Source organism: Gambusia affinis, linkage group LG12 (genome assembly GCF_019740435.1).
Source record: "Gambusia affinis linkage group LG12, SWU_Gaff_1.0, whole genome shotgun sequence".
Taxonomy (NCBI): domain Eukaryota; kingdom Metazoa; phylum Chordata; class Actinopteri; order Cyprinodontiformes; family Poeciliidae; genus Gambusia; species Gambusia affinis.
The window spans coordinates 10,080,077-10,100,641 of record NC_057879.1 but is presented as its reverse complement, the minus strand read 5'-3'; the positions used below and the strand labels follow the sequence as shown (position 1 = coordinate 10,100,641).

The 20,565-nt window shown below is 42.0% G+C and overlaps 1 protein-coding gene across 8 annotated transcripts in view; it reads right to left on the bottom strand.

Moving 5' to 3' along the window:
• Positions 1–19,299, bottom strand: part of LOC122841121 (SPRY domain-containing SOCS box protein 4-like) — a 71,832-nt gene extending 52,533 nt beyond the window's left edge. For 2 of the 8 annotated variants that reach the window (XM_044134148.1, XM_044134151.1), the window contains exons 1-3: positions 19,020–19,269; positions 10,204–10,322; positions 4,390–4,598 (exon numbers count right to left, since the gene is read on the bottom strand). The gene's annotated coding sequence lies outside the window, so the exon portion shown is untranslated. Of the gene's footprint in view, positions 1–1,957; positions 2,128–4,389; positions 4,599–10,203; positions 10,323–19,019 lie in introns of those variants that run through there. The other 6 variants (XM_044134154.1, XM_044134152.1, XR_006372342.1 and 3 more) reach the window with 5 other exon arrangements.
• Positions 19,300–20,565: the final 1,266 nt, after the last annotated feature.

Genomic DNA, 20,565 nt, shown 5'->3' with positions numbered 1-20,565 from the left:
GAAAAAAGGAATGAAAATAAATATAAAATACTGTGGATTTAAATTTTTATTTTTGAAAGTTTACTTAGAACTTGCATCCAGTAAAATTAGCATAAAAAACTGTAGCAACAAAACATTAAGCAAAGGAATAATTTACCTAGAATCTGGAAGTAAATTAAATTTGATGGCAGACTTTCCCCACGTTAAAAAAATTGCTTAAACCTTCATTTAAAAATTGTTTTGATAAGCGTAAGGCTCCCTGAAAACAGGTGTAGATTCAGATGAACAGAGCTTGACAGGAAGTAGAACTCAGCTATGATAGACAGGTGATAAACTCCACTGGTAAAAGGGAGTCCAGGAGGTGAGAGGTACTGGCCACTTTCCTGGTGCACACAGTTTCCCAATGCACAGCAACTTAACAGCTTCTAGCAGCTCCATTTCCTTCAGACAGACTGGTATGGAGCACCAGGCTGCGATAGTAATCTACTTAACTTTGGGATTAGCAGCTCTCCACAGGAGTCACTTTCTTTCCATCTGTCAGTCTAACCATCTTTGTCATCACCTCTCCAACACCCTCAGTCACTATGAGACACACTTAGAAGGTTTCTAATCTTCTTTTACTTTTACAATTGGATGTAAACCGATTAAGGAATAACATACAAGTATTAGAGAGAACAATTCTGCTCTATAACTTTTATGTTGGTTTTTACTAAAATGTAGAAAACTCTAATTTTAGGTTATTTATTTCACAATGCTGTGCCTACATCAAATTTTATGAAGAATCTAATTTGTATTCAGATTGGCTTATGAAAATAAATGCAGAAGTTACAATTCAATGCTGTTTTATTAAGTGTATGTCGTGAAATTTATCGAAACAAAAAAAATACAATCATTTCAAATATTACATTGAAATAAAAATATATTTTCCTTCTAGTCTTCCATATGTGTCACATCTGTGTCAAAAATATCTAGTTTTCTTCTGCATTCTTTTTAAAACAAGAAGAATACAATTGCACTATTATTGCACTATTATTTTAAAATAGAAAAACTGAAATGACATTATAATTAGGCTTTAGCTATTAGCAACGTTAGCATAGCTAGAGCAGCTAGCATTACGGAAATTGGAGTTTCCTTTCTCATTCTTAGGGAATTGTAGTTTTTTCCCTTAGTGCTGATATTCCCAAAAGGCTGTAAATGCTTCAAAATCTCAGTTGTATTCAGTGTAGCCTCTCTGTTTTCTCCAGAAAGTATTGCACTCTCGCAGCTTCTCAGCTTGAGAAGAGAGTAAAAATAACTTTATTCCTTTTATATAGCTTTTTACTTCTTTATGCAACTTCCCTAACATTTAAAATGTTTTAACTTCAGGTCCTACTCTTTAAGTAAGCACTTCCGCACCAAAGTGTGTTGGTGTTAATGAGATCTGGTATTCATTGATTGGGAAAAGACTTGATTTTTGAGTTTCAGACCAGCTAATCATTGTTAGCTAGTTATATAATGATTCCGATTTGATTTTGATCCATACTTTCTTTCTCTGTGTATCTCCAGTAAGTATGGAAAGAGAAATTTTCAAAAGACATTGATTAGCACCTGGAGTTGCCATGCATTTATTTGCAATCATATCCTATCCATCTTATATATTTTTAAATCTTTTTTCTGATTTTCATGCTATATCTCCGGCTAAAGACCAAGTGAAGGCAGATTTGATGAGATGAAAGCCACTGCCAGTCACAGGAAAACAGGCAGCCTCATGAATTCTGATCAGCTGAGGGGAAAGGTCAGACTGATGAGCACCTCTGTGTGAAAACAAAGACCTTCACTCGTTATACATCACAAAAACCACCTATAAACCATGTGATCTAATGTTGCTATGACGACCCAAGAAATTGCACTGAGAAAAATGTACACAGGCACGGATGAAGGCGAGATTTACCAGTGCAATGGAAGCCTACACAGAGAGTGTCTTTACCGTTAGCGATTGAATAAGAGGGAGGAATGTTGAGAGCTGAATATAGGAGCAGAACTATGAGCCTCTTATCTGCTTCATCGTTCCCTTATCTCCTCCTCGGGACCCGTCACTCCATCTCCCTGTCGTTTTTCCTCTTCTTTCTAAGCCGTGACATGACCAAATATTTCCCTAGGGCCGCTCTCCTGTATTAAGAAAGATATTACTTCAGGAATTTTCGATTATGTGATGGGGGCAAGGTTTTCCTTTGAAAAGAAGGTGTTGGAGAAGTATTGGACAATTACTTCACCTCAAGCACATTATATCACAGCTTTTCAAAGCAGTGTAGCTCAGGCTTAGTGGAATCAAGAGAGCTTTTAAGTAAATTTTAACCAGAAAGTTTCACTGATTAATTGGCCAACACTCAAAGCCATCATCAAAGGCGCAACCGTTTGCATAATTCAGCTTTTATTGATTTAAAAACCTAGATGATAAGAGATAAAAGAGTGTCATAAGTGGGTCAGAATCCTCAGCACACATGTAAATACATACAAGCATGTTCATAGACCTCAAATAGATGACATTTCCCTTTAAAAAGTTGCTCAAATGAGCAACTTGAAAGGGATAATTGCCGATATCTACCCCCATATCAACATTCTTACCATCTCCGACCCTCTAAACACAACAAAAAGCACACTGTGATCCAGACGCACACAATCTCCTGTTTCACCGCCACCTCCTGTTCCTTTGACTAATTCAGGATGATTGCACAGCTCCGTTACAGATGCAGATAGGCAAACAGAACACCTTGTATCCCCCTGCAACTCAAATGGTCTTGCCATAAATTGCTCTGTCATTTGAAGACAAACACCTGTTGAAACAGCGTGGAGGAAAACAGCTGGTTCATAAATGGCTGCCTATCTTCATACCTCTAAAGCTGCTCCATACTACCACTTCCGCACCCATCCACTCACAGCTGCTACTCACAGACACACACCGAAAACAAGACTGCCGAATAATATTAGCGGCGCATCAAGTTCAGCGACCACTTCGTTTTACGTTACAGTGACTGATTTTATGTGGTGAAGTAATTATAAACTGCTAACCATTTCTGTATCAGTCTCAAACACATTAATCATGGTGGGATCCATTCCACTCTGACTGATGACACACCTCATCAAATTGTGGTCTGTTCTAAGTTGACATGTGTTTGCGAGTCTGCGAGGGTCTGTCTGTGTCCCATAATCATTCCCGTGTGTGCGTCACTGTCTGCGTGGCGACGGTGTGCGTTCGCAGCATGTGGTGGTGGTCTGGTTTCCGCTCAGAGGGCTGTGAAGTGGCTCGATGAAAGCTCACGCATGGTGGCGGTGAGGCAACCCCGATCGCCTGTCATGATAGGGGGGCTGAAACAGCTGCCCAGCAGAACCTCCCAGTCTGTGGTGGATCTTTCACGAAGCAAGCCAAAACTTCAGTTGTCAGGAAATTGAACTGGACTGCTTCAACAAGGAGTATGTTGCCTTTTCATTCCTTTTCCTTCTGTCCACCACACCAGTCGGCCTTCATGACTGGTGTGGTACCATGGGATGGTAACAACATGCCAGACTGTGATGGATGCTTTACAGATGAACACAGGGAACAGAGTAGCTCTTACACAGAGGAGGGAGGGGTCAGAGAATGGCTGAGTCATAGACTTTGGCCTTCACACTTTACTGGTTCAGCGTGAAAAGACTTTGATGTCACACATTTAAATCATACTTGGCAAAGGAGGTCAGACCTATACTGGAGGCCCACAATGACCCAACAAACAGAGCAATTCAACCCCGTAACACTCAACACAGCAAGTACATAGATCCAGTAATTGATGTTAGTTAAACTAGTGTTTCATCACAATGACACAGCTATAAATGTGAAGGTTAGCCTAAGGGATCATTTTAATAAATGCATTAATTTTAATAGATGGTGTCACATTTAATTGTTAAATATGTATTAAAGAAGCCATCCATTCATTTAAATAATGAGTATTAGATGAGAGAGATGCACAGTGGAGCAGTAGTAAGCACCGTTGTTTGGAAAGGAGGAAGGAAAGAAGGAAGGAAGTAAGAAAATAAGGAAGAATAGATGGAAGGAAGGAAGAAAGGAGGAAAAGAAGAAAGGTAAGAAAAAAAATGAATTACCCTAGACTGCAACACTAAAATCTTATATAAATCCATTATTTCCCAGGCTTTTTACAATGGTTCCCACTGAGAAGAAAAAGCAACATTGCCTTCTAAACAGCATGAAAATATGTTTGGAGGGTAAATGGGTGAATCAATGTCAACATGAAGACCTTTATCAATGTTTCAAATATGCTAAAGAAGCCAGAATTCAAATGTCCCTGTTTAGGTTAAATTCAGACAGCATTTCTGGCCCGACAGAGTTACATTTTCAGCGTATTTTTAAGAGCTAAATAAAGACAAGGACTGACTGACCTGATGTAGCTATAAAATAGATGTTTATGTATGTCCTGTGTTTGGAGAGTTGTTCCTCGCCTTCACATAGACATCAGTGTGTGCTGTAATATCCTCCACTGCACGTCCTTTCCATTCATCCTCCTCATATCCTGTTTAAGTGTCTCCCACATGTTCTCACATCTCTCATCTAAGCAGTCATCTTCATCCTTCCTTACCCTTCACGCCACCTGAAATCACTGAGAAAATACTGTAAGCCTTCCTCAAAATGCAAAGCTCGTTTTGCTTCCTTCTGACCTCTAGTTCACCTTATTTCCCTCTTTACTTGCTCTTGCCTCCCTAAGTCCAACAACCTCCTTGTTTTTTCCCCAAAAACACATTGGTCTGAAGTAGCTTTTATTCCTCCTTCTCGCTTTTCACCGCCGCTTCTAACAGCTTCTACTCTCCAGTTCAGCTCTAATTTGATTTCTCTGTTCTGGCACAGTTCTCTTTATGCATCCCTACCCTTCTAGCAAGTTCCAACAACAAAACATGACTCCTGGCGACTGTTTCCCCTTGACTCAGTTCTGTCCGTCAAAGAGTCAATGAGTCACACCTATGCTCCTCCAAGCCTTAACTCTAGAGGACTGTACTGATGGGAGTTGGAATGACCGGCTGCAACCTGCAGCACAGTTACTGTTTCCTGCTGTGAGAGCATGACACCTGACATGTATGCTTCCTTTTCTCATTTTCTCCAACAGATGCATCTCAATAAACTAGACTATAATCAGAACCAGTCCTTTATCTCAGTAAATCAAACAAAATAAAACAGATTCATTATGCACAGTGAGATATTCCAAGATCTTTTTTTTCGTTCATCATCATGAATTACATCAAATGAAACACAAACTTCAGCATCTCTGCAGGAAAATAACATCAGCATCGACATTAAACCCCCGAGCAGAGGGAGTCATGCAGAGCACTTTCTGGTAAATTTCTGCTTTGACTTTGGACTTGATAAATCACAGTGGCCCATCACAGTGGACGCTTCACACTGGATCTCAAAACAACTGGATACTGAGCCCTCTCACAGTTTCCTCTGGACTCTGAACATAGTCCTTAGCCCAGGACCTTTCTGATGTCGTCTCTGGCTTAACCCAAGGAATGCTACGGTAGTAGCCCGTGTTGTGGATATGGCTGTGTGGCGGCTCTTAAACCGCTGAGAACCACACCTTTTGCTTCCACTGCACTTTCTGCTAAAATGTTTGTTCAGGGCTCTCTGTGAAGAGTCAGCTTCTTTAACACTGAGCTTTTGTGGCCTAGCCTTCTTGTGGACACCTTTCAAGTTAGGAGTCTTACTACTTACATTGCAGAACATAACATTAATTTCCTGGAATTAAATATTTTCAATTATAAAACACTTCACTTTAATCTATAAATCCAAATGTTGGATTCTAATTACTTGTGAGCCATATTAATCTAATGGACATAAATAAAGACTCAAAATATATCATTCTGCATGTAATGAATCTGCATGCGTTCAACTTTTTGAATTGAATTACTGAAATAAAACACTTTTCAATGATATGATGAGATGCACCCGTATGTTACACCCTTTGTTTAAGGTTCCATTAGTTTCCCTAAACTGACAACTTTTGATCGTTATCTGGCCTTCCTCCCTCATTTAGAGTGGGAGTTTGCGAGGATGTTGAGACCAATCTCCATAATTAGGGCAGACCAGCCACACATGGGAGTCCCCCGACACTTCCCCTCCAAGACCTAAATATTCATGAGCCTCTAAACGCCATCAAGAGCCCTGTAATTATGGACAGAAAAGTGGATGGGCAGAGACAAAGACAAAAAGAAGGAGAAAGTGGGAGTCAGGGAAATAAATGCCCTTAACATTTCCTAGAGGGTAGACAATGCAGCAGAGCTGAGTCTCAACAGAGGACAACAAATATGTTTGAAAGATTGAGGACCCAGCGTGGTTAGTCCAATTTTTATTTCAACCTCTTTCTTTGTACAAAACACAAAGTCAAAATCAATCATTTCAGTCCATTTTGAGAGAACTTCAACAGCAAATTCAACCAGTTTATGGAAACGTGGTCATAAATATCTTCCAAGTACAGGAGACAGGAAGAGGAAGGTGTTGGTTTGTATCCAATAAAAGTAGGAGAAACAACAAACATTTTGTTGTTTGATTATGTCAAACACTACAAGAAAGATAATTTTGGACGATCTGTATGGCTTGAGTGATAAAGACCAGCTGAAATAATGAAAAACATTTTCCATCGGTTTTATTCTAAAGGCATTTATGATGCTCCATTGGTTTGAAGTTGTACCTCCAGCATTGATATTGGTTTTAGATGGACATGTGTTCAAAAGAACAATGATGACCTCCACATACTTGCAAACATTGCCAATAGTGTCATAAAATGTGTGGTGTGAGGTGAGGTAGACGCCGTAGACCCAGGTGAGTGGAGGAAAGGCAAATTTAATAAATATTTCAGCTTCCAAAATAAATCTACAAAATTCTGGCGGCACGGCTGAGCGGAAGCCAGGGCTCACACCGGTAGCAACAGAATTTGCAGCGGCAAACAAAACAGGCAGACTCAGGGACGCAACAATACAACGAGGACCCGACAACACAGACAGACACAGGTGACTCTAAATACACATGAGGTAATCAGGGGACGAGACACACCTGGGATCTAATCAAGGGGATAGACAGGACAACACATGGACTCAGGGACACAGGAAACTAGAAATAAATACACAGAAAAACATGGAACCTAACAGTACCCCCCCCTCAAAGGGCGGCTCCAAGACGCCCAAAAACAGTCCAAAACTCAAACACAACAAGGGTGGGCGGAGGGGCGCTGGAAGGAGGGCCAGAGTCCAAACAACGAAAAACTACCCACAGGGTGGGCGGAGGCAAAAAAAAAGGCGGAGCCCACGGGGCAGGTCCGGGGGCCGTCCGCGGCGCTGAAGGCGGAGCCCACGGGGCAGGTCCGGGGGCCGTCCGCGGCGCTGAAGGCGGAGCCCACGGGGCAGGTCCGGGGGCCGTCCGCGGCGCTGAAGGCGGAGACACGGGGCAGGTCCGGGGGCCGTCCGCGGCGCTGAAGGCGGAGCCCACGGGGCAGGTCCGGGGGCCGTCCGCGGCGCTGAAGGCGAGCCGCAGGGCAGGTCCGGGGGGCCGTCCAGCGGCGCTGAAGCGGAGACGGGCAGGTCCGGGGGCCGTCCGCGGCGCTGAAGGCGGAGCCCACGGGGCAGGTCCGGGGGCCGTCCGCGGCGCTGAAGGCGGAGCCCACGGGGCAGGTCCGGGGGCCGTCCGCGGCGCTGAAGGCGGAGCCCACGGGGCAGGTCCGGGGGCCGTCCGCGGCGCTGAAGGCGGAGCCCAGGCAGGTCCGGGGGGCGTCCGCGGCGCTGAAGGCGGAGCCCGCGGGGCAGGTCCGGGGGCCGTCCGCGGCGCTGAAGGCGGAGCCCGCGGGGCAGGTCCGGGGGCCGTCCGCGGCGCTGAAGGCGGAGCCCGCGGGGCAGGTCCGGGGGCCGTCCGCGGCGCTGAAGCGGGCCACAGGGCAGGTCGGGGCCGTCCTTGGCGCTGAAGCGGAGCCCAGGGCAGGTCCGAGGCCGTCGCGGCGCTGGGGCAGGTCCGGGGCAGCGCTGGGACTGGCTAGGAGGCTCGGGGGACTGGCTAGGAGGCTCGGGGGACTGGCTAGGAGGCTCGGGGGACTGGCTAGGAGGCTCGGGGGACTGGCTAGGAGGCTCGGGGGACTGGCTAGGAGGCTCGGGGGACTGGCTAGGAGGCTCGGGGGACTGGCTAGGAGGCTCGGGGGACTGGCTAGGAGGCTCGGGGGACTGGCTAGGAGGGACTAAAAAAGCCCACACCCGCGCCACCTGTCGTCCTGGAGACAGGCGGGCCGCTTGAAAACCCATCACCATGGGTACTGTAGCTGGAGCGGTCTCTGGCGTGGTGATTAGAGGCTCGGATGATGAATGTTCGAACGCGCCGACTGGAACGCGGGCCTCGGGCGCGCCGGCTGGAACGCGGGCCTCGGGCGCGCCGGCTGGAACGCCGGCCTCGGGCGCGCCGGCTGGAACGCCGGCCTCGGGCGCGCCGGCTGGAACGCCGGCCTCGGGCGCGCCGGCTGGAACGCCGGCCTCGGGCGCGCCGGCTGGAACGCCGGCCTCGGAAGAGCCGGCTGGAACGCCGGCCTCGGACGCGCCGGCTGGAACGCCGGCCTCGAAGGCTGGAAACGCCCGGCCTCGGCGCCGGCTGGAGCGGGTTGGTGGAGCGGAAGAATGTAATGTCCGACTTACGAGGCAGAGGGTGTGCTAGCCACAACTGCCACATAGTCCTCAACCGTATCCCACAATACTTCTGGGTCCATGATGGTTGCGTACCTCACCTCGGTGTGGTCGGGTCCTTCTGTCATAAAATGTGTGGTGTGAGGTGAGGTAGACGCCGTAGACCCAGGTGAGTGGAGGAAAGGCAAATTTAATAAATATTTCAGCTTCCAAAATAAATCTACAAAATTCTGGCGGCACGGCTGAGCGGAAGCCAGGGCTCACACCGGTAGCAACAGAATTTGCAGCGGCAAACAAAACAGGCAGACTCAGGGACGCAACAATACAACGAGGACCCGACAACACAGACAGACACAGGTGACTCTAAATACACATGAGGTAATCAGGGGACGAGACACACCTGGGATCTAATCAAGGGGATAGACAGGACAACACATGGACTCAGGGACACAGGAAACTAGAAATAAATACACAGAAAAACATGGAACCTAACAAATAGTTTCCCAATATTATTTAAGGACGCCTACAAACGTTGACTAATGGTCATTGTGATCATTAGTCATTTTCCAAAATTACACAATGTTCCTCTTTTATACAACAAACTATGCCACTCAGAAGAGTTGTGAACGGTGTCAAAGGTTAGCATGGAGGAACGTTGTTCTGATGACGTGCTGAACAGAGGCCATTGGAAAGGGCAAGACGGGTTATGTACACAGCATTTCTCTAACAACTGAAGGTAACATAGTAGTTACTTGATTGTGTAAAATTGCACTATGTGCCTTGAAATTACATAATATTCCCCTGACCCAAAGGAACAGCAAAGTTTTCAACTTGCCTTGAGTCGTTTGCTCAGGTACTTTCTGATTGCTTTAAGAACAATCAGAAATCCATCCATCCATCCATCCATTTTCTTTACACCCTTCTTCCCTAATGGGGTCGGGAGGGTTGCTGGTGTCTATCTCCAGCTGCGTTCCAGGCGAGAGGCGGGGTTCACCCTGGACAGGTCGCCAGTCTGTCGCAGGGCAACACAAAGACATACAAGACAAACAACCATGCACACACACACTCACACCTAGGGAGAATTTAGAGAAACCAATTAACCTGACAGTCATGTTTTTGGACTGTGGGAGGAAGCCGGAGAACCCGGAGAGAACCCACGCATGCACAGGGAGAACATGCAAACTCCATGCAGAAAGATCCCCGGCCGGGAATCGAACCCAGGACCTTCTTGCTGCAAGGCAACAGCTCTACCAACTGTGCCACTGTGCAGCCAAGAACAATCAGAAATATATTCAAAATCATTTCAAATATGACATGAAACAAGTGGAAGGAGAAGAGCTAATGCAGAAGAGACTCTGTCCTTCTTTCTGGTTCCAGTTGAAAATAATTCTGCACAAGTTGTAGATGTGACAACAAAAAATGGTTGGTGACAAAACAAACAGAATTACAATAATCTTACCTTATAACTGATGTGTTCATCAATCTTGTCTGACTTTGAGATTTAATAAAACAAACTTACACATAAGTGTTTGGTTGACTAGAAATTACCTTCTTTGACTTGCAATCATTCACTGCAGAACAGGTGTTGACATCCAGGTGTTGACACCCTACTTCACATCCTGCCCAAGATTCATTGGCTCTCAAGACGAAAGAAATCTGTATATCATCTGCATAACAATGGAAAGAAATACCAGAAGATTAGACCCAAGTTTGTTGCATCAATCATCAGCATTATCCACCATAAACACAGAAATCAATGTTAGGATGACTAGCACTAGGCCCAGTACAGATCCTTGAGGAACTCCACAACTTAAAACAAAGGAGCAAGAAGCTTTTTAAAAAAGAAAATTGTATTTTTCTATGACAGCATGTTGAACTGATATCTGTAATTTTTTTAAACCACTGGTTTATTATACATTACATGCATATAAAACTAGTTTATTCCAGACACAGCCATAAAACTCTGTTCACATACAAATTAATACAGTTTTGTATCCCATGTTTGGCTGTATTTTAGCGAAAACAAAAAGTTTTGATTTGTCTGACTGGCAGAAACCACAGTGTTCTAAAAAGAGAGTTGAAAGAGGAGCACTGCTGTAATAGATCCAGCTAAAGGAGAAACAATCTGTTAATTTATGCTTCATCACAGAGCAAACATGCAGCAACAACACTTAAACCCAAAAATAGTAAAACTAAATCGTTTTTTGGCCTTTTTTAGCCTCCCGCAATCACTCCAACTAAATGAATGTGGCACAACCATAAAGCACAACAAAACACAGTAACTGTCCTTGTGACTCTGACTAATGAGTTGTAGATGGCCACATGTAATGTTTGAGTGTATTGTAGTGTGTGGTATTAGGTGCAAATAATAGAAAAGTTGAAATTGTGATTTTTGTTACCTGTTTTGGTTTTTTGTTTTGTTTTGTTTTTTTTAAACAGTTAAAATAAACCAAGTGATTTAGACAGAGGATTCATTGTTGCTAGATGCTTTTTGGGAAACAGATGAGCAATGAAATATTTGCTGACAAATGAAGAACTAAGGAGCAAGCCTAACCAGCCAAATTACATACTTGCTGTCTAAAGGTCACCTGCTAAGAAAATGGCACATGGTTGGATTCATGGTTTTATTCAATGATTAAATGTCTTCAATAGGGCGAATGGGAAACTAGAGACAGATTAACCAAAAAAATAAAAATAAACTGTTCCTACTTTTTCCTGTTTGGAAAACCAGACACTACTCTAGCATTTTTTGAGATCTGTCACATCTAGGGTTACAAAATGCTATTATGTTACCATCCAGATCAAATCTTGCATAGTAGCAAATTTCAGCAGGTTGTACTGAAAAACAATATTTAGATACCTTTGTCTGAATACTTCAGTTCATCACCAGTGATATCATGGCCTAATATGAACTTGGCTAAACCTAAATACTTCAGATAGCATATTTGTACCAAAGAATCAGTTCAGCAAAAACTAAAAACTAGGACAATTTAAAAGAAACAATGCAAGAATACCCCACGACATTAAAGTACACTAAGAATAAAAACAAAAAAGGCCTGAATTAAAAGCCTTTTTTCATAAGCCAAATTACAGCTTAAAATATGGAGAAATCTTGTTTCTGCATTGGTATGAATGTGTTACCCATAGAAATCGTCATCTATGTATATTACTTAAAGCAACCAAATAATCTTCTGGGGCTTGGAATCTGACGATTTTTAGCTTGACCGATTCTGACTGGCTTGCAGTTGTTTAGAAACTCAATAATCTTTTCCCTGACAGTGGATACACCATATCTGAGTGGTACAAGGGCATCTGGATGTTGCTTCTGAAAGAAGACCGAAAGTTGGCTCTTTTCACCGTGAGAGATTTAAAGGTGCCATTGGAAGAAGCTAATGTTGTAAGAAGTAATTTAAAGGAAAACTAGATTTTTTTTTTTTCATTAAACTTAATATTGCACATCTTGCTTTGATTTGAATTTTATTAAAAACTAGCAGTAGCAACTTTAAGCCATACAAAACCAAAGTTAAGAAATCATTCACAAAACCCTGACTGGTGCATTTCTAGTATGTACCCACAGACTATTCAAACCCTCAGTTTCTATGTATATCAGATCTAATCCTTTGTTGTTAAATTATACATTTACAAGTTAACAGTGGTCAAAATTTTATTTGTAAAGATGTCAGTCATGACAATATGCTGTAACTCTGTTCAAGCTTACTCAGAAACAAAGCCTTTGATATGTTATTAGTGCCTAACAATAAGACGACAAGTCCCAAAAAAAGAGCTGGGAGACAAGCCTACTACACTTCACTTCATTATCTCAGCTTGTCAACACTTACACTCATGGCCCCCCGGATGGATTTGTCACATTACTTATCCTTTTGGCCGTTTTTACGAATAGTTTCTATCTTCAGATTGGCTTTCAACAAGAGTCAGTTCATCCCAGTGCCTCTAAAGCCTGAGGACAAATCTGATCCCGCATCCAGTCATAAGTACAGTGAATAAAGTGCGGTAGCCGGGCTTTATGGGGCTGTCTGGTTTATTTTTGGGTATCTGAGCCTGCAAGGATTCCTGTTACAAACCCCCTCTGGGAGATATGTGAGAACCTAATTGTAGAGATTGCAATGGGCAGGACGTTTTTCCATTTTATCCTTTAGGACAACAAAATCTCACTTAACAACCAAGAAGGCTCGAGTAAGTGTATTTTTCTCTCAATCATCAGACTTTGAGTAGATATATCCCACCATCATATGCCGGCAACAAATTACAAGCTGAGTCAGAGGATTTTTATCTTCCTGAAAAACGTATCTGATAGTGTTGGGACAGCCATGAAATCACATGCAGATTGTAGTAAGAGGCAAGCTGGAGAGAAAACACACCCATTCACACACACCAGGTCTGCATCACCCTAAAATGACGCAGCCAACAGTATGGCATCGCAAGCATTGCCGTCATTTATATGTAAATCAGGACGCCCCCCTCTTTACACCCTCTGCAAGTCTCCAGACACAGAAAGAGAGCGCAAACTTTCGATCAGATCAGACAACAGGTGATTGGGAGCGACAGGGAATCAAACGTTGCGTGACGAGATGGAACAAGATGAGGTGAAATGAGCTCGTATCGCAGCGCTTTACAAGGAGGGGAAACTATCTGGAACCGAGGTCTGTTTGTTCCAACACTAATGATTTCGTGTCCCCTGTTGTCGCCCCAAGGGCTCCGGTGATGCTGCCAGGTTGTCGGGCTGTTCTCTCTGCGATCGGAGCTTTGATTAACGACTCGCTGCAACAATCGCTCCCCAAAAAAAAAAATTGACACATTTCACATCGGATGACAGGCAGATGACAAGGGGCCATCAAACTTTGCCGGGATAAGTGATGAGCAAGAGAAAATTTCACGGTGCACGCCAAGAATGCTCATTATGTTTCCATCTCTCATTGAGACAAGGATCTTACTGTAAAATGCCCTCTTACTTGAGGTTTCCTGTCTAGTGCAGTGATGCCTGTGGGTCACCAGTCCATTAGCAGACAAAAACCCACAAACATTTGTATATATATGTATATATATATATATAAAACCCACAAACATTTGTATATATATGTATATATATATATATAAAACCCACAAACATTTGTATATATATGTATATATATATATAAAACCCACAAACATTTGCTGGTTATATATATATGTGCACATTTAAATAGCAAGAGCCTGCCAAGGACAGGAGCGGCACAGCAGCCACCCGTTTTTCTCCGAATGGGACAGTTAATGTCATTCAGAGAGCAGGAATGAATGAGGGAGAAGCCGTTCTTGAGTGACGTCTGTGTGTTGAAGTGAGCGTCCCTGAAGTGTGCCCAAGTGAGAATATTTTTGAAAGCTCAGCAGTCCATCAGAGACTCAACAAAAAGGGCTCCTGAATGTAAATCTCTACGCCTCTCCATCTGCCAGAGCGAATGCATACATCACCAGAACCCTTCACAAAGAAACACACACACACACACACAAAGATGACACAAACATCTCTGAGTCTTGCAAAGTTTTTTCACATTTTGTTACAAGCACAACCCGAGACCGTAGTGTATTTTAGCAAGACTTTATGTGATAGAGACCAACGCAAAGTTCTTCTTTTTTCTTGTCATTGTTTTACAAAGGTCACAATTATGTTGGGCTCTAGTGATAGTTGTTCTGTTCTGAGTTGTGGATCTCTGCAGCTCCTCCAGAGTTGGGTCTCTAACCCTGCTTTCCACAACTGAGCTCAACTTGTCCATTGTTCTCTATGTTTTACCAATATTGACAGAACAACTGAATTCATCTAGAGGATAAATTACAGTCCAGATGGATGGACAAAACAAAGCAACTGAACTGGATTTTATTTAGGGTTATAAAATTAAACGGTGACAGACGGTGAATAGAGTGAATAGAAATATTCAATCTTGGATTTCTTCTTGTAAAAGCATTGAAAACCATCTGCTATTTTCCTTCCACTTAACAATTATGCAATACCTCCTGTTTAGTCTGTGCTATAAATCCCAATAAAACACACTGGCTTAGGCTTAAACCATTACAAAATGTGAAAAGCTCAAAGGAGGTGAAGGGAAATTAATCATACATACTGGATCATGAAATATACAAAAGACCTCCAACAGATTAGCAATCGGGCAAGGTCTTACCCACACCCTCGTGTTGACTGCCATAGGCACTCTGTCCCCCAAATAAAATCAGATGCAGCAATGTTGCATTTATTCATGCCTGCAAAACATGGATCTGTTGTTCACTGTCATTTAGTCTACAACTTCACTGTTTCATCCTTTAGCCTGTTGTCTAGGATGCTCTATTCTGGTTAAATCTAATCATGGCTGATGGAAAGCAGCTCCTGCTCCCTGCCTTATTACCAAATCACCTTGGCCATCCTTGGATATAAAGACTCCCAAAGGAGAATGTCGAGGAGCAGTAGTTCCCCCGTCTGAAAAAAATAGACCTAAAATTGTAACCAAAGTTCTGGTTGCTGATTAATTAAGACCAAGTTTTGCCTGTTGGTTTTGTGGATAACCTGCAACACCCACCCAGTCCTTCATTCCTAACAATACAAACTAACACCAAGTCATCAGAGGCACCTTCAGAAAAACCTTTAATTATCTCAAAGAGTGGATTTTTAAGATGTGATAAATTTCTGGAGATCTTTGCATGTTTATTTTGAGATAGGCTGTGATGCATTTAATAAAACTATTACTATTACTATTACTAAAATGGTAAATATGAAAAGTGAATCTCAGTGGGTGTAGCAAAAGCATTTTTAATGTTTACCAATTAAATCCATGCCTTTTTTCAGAAACACATTAAGAAAATTTAGACCTTGATATTTCTTCTGAAAGAACTAAGTATTTTATTTGGTGTCCAGTTTTTTTCTTATGACTATTTTTTGTGACATGTAATTCAAATTTAAGGGTTGAATTTTCAAAGACGTTTCAGTGGGATATAATGTGACTGCGATAAAATTGACTTTTTACCAGAGTTGGCGACAACTCCAGAGTGCGCTGGAGCACAATGACAATGGAGGAGAAAAGTGTTCATAAGAAACCTATGTTCATGTTTACAGACAACGCCAGATGTGTACAGAAATAAAAAGAATCAATCCCTGCAGTGTTTTTTTAAGGTGTTCTGATTTGAAAGCAGCTGGACTCAGCAGCTGTGAGTTGACTTTTGAAGTTCTGCTATGAAGTCTAACCTCAACTGCTCAGAATAAATTATGATCGATAGCCTGAGGTGATTAAAAGGAGCTTATATGTAGATTTTCTTGTGTTACAGCTCATAAAAGCATAAACCCGGCAGCGGGAGGGGAATTCATTTTAAATCTACATTGTGACTTTAGAACGAGGAGAATGCTGGATGATTAGGTGCACAAAGACTGAGCTTACAGAAATGTTTAGGGTGGATTCCAAAGAGAGCATCGTGGAGACAGCAAACACAAAAAGGAGAAAGTGTGGATGTAAGAGGGAAGCAAACAGGGAGACAAGATGCTGGTGACAAGGCTGACCTCCCGGAGACAGATAAATGACCTCCTGTCACCATCACAATGTCCCCACCTCCTCCTTCTCCCTCTTTGCCTTGACACTCCAGCCTCCTCCCTCATTTCAACAGGACATCCATCATGCAAATACACTCACTTTGCCTGGAACGCATGTAGTGCACCTCAAGACGTTTCACCATAGACTCAGACGTCATTTCTAATGCCTTTAATGAGGCAATTTCACTATTCATTTTGTAGGGTGGACTGATGATACAATTTCTTTGAAATGTATAAAATTTCTTTGAATTTTGGGCGGCGTTTGAATTTAATGTAAATTTTGTCAAACTCACCCTGTTTCAAAATTACACATGCCTAATTTTGTACTAAGCTAAAAAAAAAAAAAGAAGGGAAATCTGTGATTGATTATTTCTTTGTCATAACAATGCTTCTTGTAAATAACTCTCACACTCTTGGAAAACACATTTATTTCCATACAAATGGTGACACATTTGTAAGGAAAATATATTAGTGGGTTGAGCAGCAAATGAAGAATGTGGGTTGGACTAAGGGTGGGCATTTATCATATCGTTTATCATTTATCATTTATTGTGATAAATTCCTTAACGTGATAAGAATTTAGGTTTATTGTTAGCATGACAAATCATGATATTAATGATTAATGACATCATTAATGCTGTTAATGATATTCCTCAAAACAGTTACTTTTTTTTACTACTTTTACAATTTTTCCCACAATTTATTCAATGAGAGCATCTACAAATAGCCATAAATTTCAAAATATGATTAAATGCAGTTTTTGTGTGTAGTTTAATGATACAAATCACACTTTTGATGTAACTAGTGTCCTAACGAAAAGTACTACCAACCGAGTTTTCTCAACAGCAATATTTGTTTGTGGAGATAAGACTGCTGTGGCATGCAGCAACAGCGATGCAGCTACCTAAAAATACAGTAATAAATAATTCTACTGCTACTTTTATCTTTAGAATAATAGTACCACAAGATATTGTGATAAAACTTTAACTCTATATCCGCCACCCCTGCAGGTTGGACTAATGATATCCTTGCTAAATCCTCTTTGCCAATGTAATACAGCCAGCTCTCGTATTGACTCTAGTCTGGTATCGTTTACTGAACTAGATAATTGAAGTTTGAAGGAACAAGACATACTGACAATTCATCAATTAATTCTTTTAAACAGGGACATCAGTGACTATAAACAACCACATCAGCACAATCCTTCTCATACTGGTCACCTGCTTGGTCGCACGCCAATGTAGGGACTGGCGCTATGACACATTTAGATTTACAGTTCAGATTCAATCTTAGCTTCAAACAATCACAAAAAACAATGTGACACTTTAAAAAAAAGACAATTTGTGGGGCGTGCTCCGGTGGCGTAGAGGGTAGCGCGCCCCACATTTGGAGGCCTTCAGTCCTCGACGTGGCCATCGCAGGTTCGATTCCCAGACCCGACGACATTTGCCGCATGTCCTTCCCCCCTTCCTGTCAGCCTACTGTGGTATAAGGGACACTAGAGCCCACAAAAAGGACCCCCTGGTGGGGAAAAAAAAAAAAAAGACAATTTGTTAAGTTATTTTGGACGTTTGACTGTCCTTCCTGGAGTCTTGTTTTGAAAAGTCACCAAAGAAAGAGAAAAGAAGGAGCCTTGAAATGTCCCATAGAGAGGTCTGGACTGACACATTTTGGAAGCATCCTTTCTTGAAGAAAACGTCCACGACTAATCAACCAAAATTGCAAAAGAACAAAATGCCAAATAGGGGGAAATAACCAGCATCTGGCAGCACGGCTGCTGCAGATGTTGAGCATCTGCTCAACCACCTGAAAAATGGAGCTTGGCAGAATCTAAGAGCAACTAATGTAGAATGCAATAGTTTTTTGGTTGTCAATGAATGGCAGATGGTAAAGGTTGTTTTTTCGTTACCATCAAACAAACAAAGATTGGGGGGGGGGATCAAATTGTCGAAGAGCACTTATATTTTCAAGGCCATTCACTGTTTTGTAAATGTAAGGAATTAATTGCTTTTAAATAAATGTGATTTCCTATAATGAGCAAAAATAGTACTGGTTGCTCTTTTTTTTTTTTTTTTTGTAGTATCAAGAAGTGCTTTAAATGTGTTCAGGTCCATGTCAGGGAAACAACCAATTTAAATCCACTCTAACACTGTATAGTTTCTCTCTAAATGTAAGTAGGGTGCATATATGTTTGACCCTGTATATACAACTTTAACCCTCCATGGAAAATACAAGATAATAATGAGTTTTTGCACAAGTGTTACACGTCTCTCACACACTCTTTCTGCCAACTATTGTGATCCTTTTTTTTCTCTCCTTCACAGCATCCTCTTGCCTCCACCATCTCTTCACACAACATTCCCTCCCTGCTCTCACCATCTGCGCTCCATCGTCCAGGTCACCTTACCCATCACATCCTTGTAAATGTCAAGGTGTACCCACTACAAAGAACTCGTCATTCATGAAGCATAGCGAAGAAGTAATAATAGGCAACCAGCCAGCATCCTATTGCTTTATGGTGCAAATGACATTTTTATTGCAAGCATAGGAATCGTAAATAGAGAGCAATCACCTGAATTCCTCTTCAGGTGAGGATGTGGTGTTCGTGTTATGCGTTGTGAAAACTTTAGCGGGCGTTTAAACAAAGAGAAAGACTCCATAAGGCTTCAATAAGTGAGGAAAAGTTATTCTGTCAGGTTGAAATGTTAGCATAAAAACTGAGGTGAAGTCACTTTTTGGAGGAAATCTATCACAACAACCCTGAAGGCTGTTCATCCGGTGTAAACACAAAATCACTCACCGAGCGGCGACTCTACTTGCCACCAAATGCTACTTTTCCCAGCGGGTTTTTCTTCGAAATTAGAAGAAACGCCTCCTCTCTTTTCCTCCGCTGTTGACAGCAACGTTATTCCAGTGCTGTTACAGATGTTTTAACAAGCAAGCCACGGTGTCTTTGTTGCGGTTAAAGGCAGCTCGAAATACCTATGCTACCATGGGAGCCGACGGTATGCTCTCTGTGCGCTAACTCCTCAGAGCGAGCGCTGATTGGCTGCTCCCGTCGTAACGCAATCTTACACTCTGAAGCGACTGGCCCAGAATTTAGCGTTATGTTCAAGGACTACTTTGAAAATTGGGATTCAGAGTTTAAGTCTTTAGACGTCCAAATGAAAACAAACAAACAAACAAACAAACAAACAAACAAACAAAACATAATTACTATTAATAACAAAACGTGCAAAGTAAGAAAAAAATATCATCCAACTGGAACTTTTATCATTTTATTCCTTTAATAATAATAGTAATAATAATGATAATAATATTTTACAAATGTGCATATTTCATCAACTTAATTGCGCTTTATTTTAGGGATTTCACCTGATAGACAAACAGGAAGCGATGGGAAATTTTGGAGCTGTTCGTTGGTGTCCTCCCACCAGGATCCGATACTTTTTAGAAGCACCTAATAGTATCATGTCTGCTTTTTCTGCCTTTGGAAAACAGCTCAAACTTGTTCAGACATGAAGGTTTTCAGGTCTTGCCACAGATTTATCATTGGATTGAGGTGTGAATTTGCCTGGGTCATTCTAGCAGATGACAGGGCTATTTTATTGTTCTGCCCATGTTTGGCAGCTATGATATTGTTTCATAATCGCCCTAAATGTCTCCCATCTATCATACCTATCAACAAACTTCGTTGTCTATTAAAAATAAAAGCATCTCTATAATATGTTGCTGTCACCACCATACTTCAGTAGGGTTAGGGTAAGTGTGAAGAGCAGTGTTAGCTTTTCTGCACACAGAACTTTACACATACACCTTAAAGTTTAATTTTGATTTCAGACCAGAGTATTTTCTTTAAAAGGTTTGCTGTGTTTCCCGTCTATATTGCCTTAGATAAACATTAAATAGGATTTTCAAGGCTTTCTTTCAACAATGGCCATAATGCCATTAAGACATGTGCATACACCACTTTGTTAATTAGATAACCTAAAATGCTTTAGGATGCATAAACACGTCTAAGCTCCTAATTTCAATAATTACATTTTATTTAATTCACTTGTTTAAGTATAACGTTTTTTAGATAAAAAAAAAAGTAGCAATAACACCACTGTTTTTGCCAAAGAAGACACAGTTCTATGTATCACTTACAACCACAGCTAAGACAATTCCAGTCTAAAGTGTCAGTATAAACACATTTTCCACTCAGGGTGTAAACTGACTCCCGCATCCTGATCTGCTGCTTGGAGTGCATCCTCATCCTCCCTCAGGTCAGTACTCCATGGGTCTCAAATCTCTCACCACACAGCAAGATTTGTACTGGACAGTTCAAAAATGTTTGTTTAGTA